The sequence below is a fragment of the Sinocyclocheilus grahami genome, unplaced genomic scaffold (assembly GCF_001515645.1).
Source record: "Sinocyclocheilus grahami isolate Dianchi unplaced genomic scaffold, SAMN03320097.WGS_v1.1 scaffold1177.1, whole genome shotgun sequence".
In the NCBI taxonomy this organism is placed as follows: Eukaryota; Metazoa; Chordata; class Actinopteri; order Cypriniformes; family Cyprinidae; genus Sinocyclocheilus; species Sinocyclocheilus grahami.
The window spans coordinates 8,468-8,892 of NW_015506356.1; the positions used below are offsets into that span (position 1 = coordinate 8,468).

The following is a 425-nucleotide window of genomic DNA, read 5'->3' on the forward strand; positions in this document are numbered from 1 at the left end:
ATACAATACAAACACAAAATTATAAAATACAGTAGAAATCAAAATACAGGCTCTACATAGAAACATGTGACATTCACAAGACGAATAAAACAGCCACAATTATTACCTGCAGTTTAGCTGATAAATCAGATATAAATATAGACATTTATGAATGGATAAGGCGCGTTAACCCATTTGCTAAAAGCTATAACTTCCTAACTTGCACAACAAACTCTTACCAACGACTTTTAACAGCCGGAGCTCTATATTCCGCCACTCACAGATAATGTCTGACATTCTGAACGTTTCATTTGAAAGCCAATAATGTCCATATAAATGTAAGGATAATCTAGGTAGCTGTGTAGCTCATTTTGTTTTGGGGAGTGTCTCGCGTGGTGTTGCCACTAGTGATGGGAAGTTCGGATCATTTTACCGACTCGGACCTT

The 425-nt window shown here is 36.9% G+C and overlaps 1 pseudogene; it reads right to left on the reverse strand.

Moving 5' to 3' along the window:
* LOC107567644 (sperm flagellar protein 2-like) overlaps window positions 1-276 on the reverse strand; it is an 8,403-nt pseudogene extending 8,127 nt beyond the window's left edge.
* Between the last annotated feature and the right edge of the window lie 149 nt (window positions 277-425).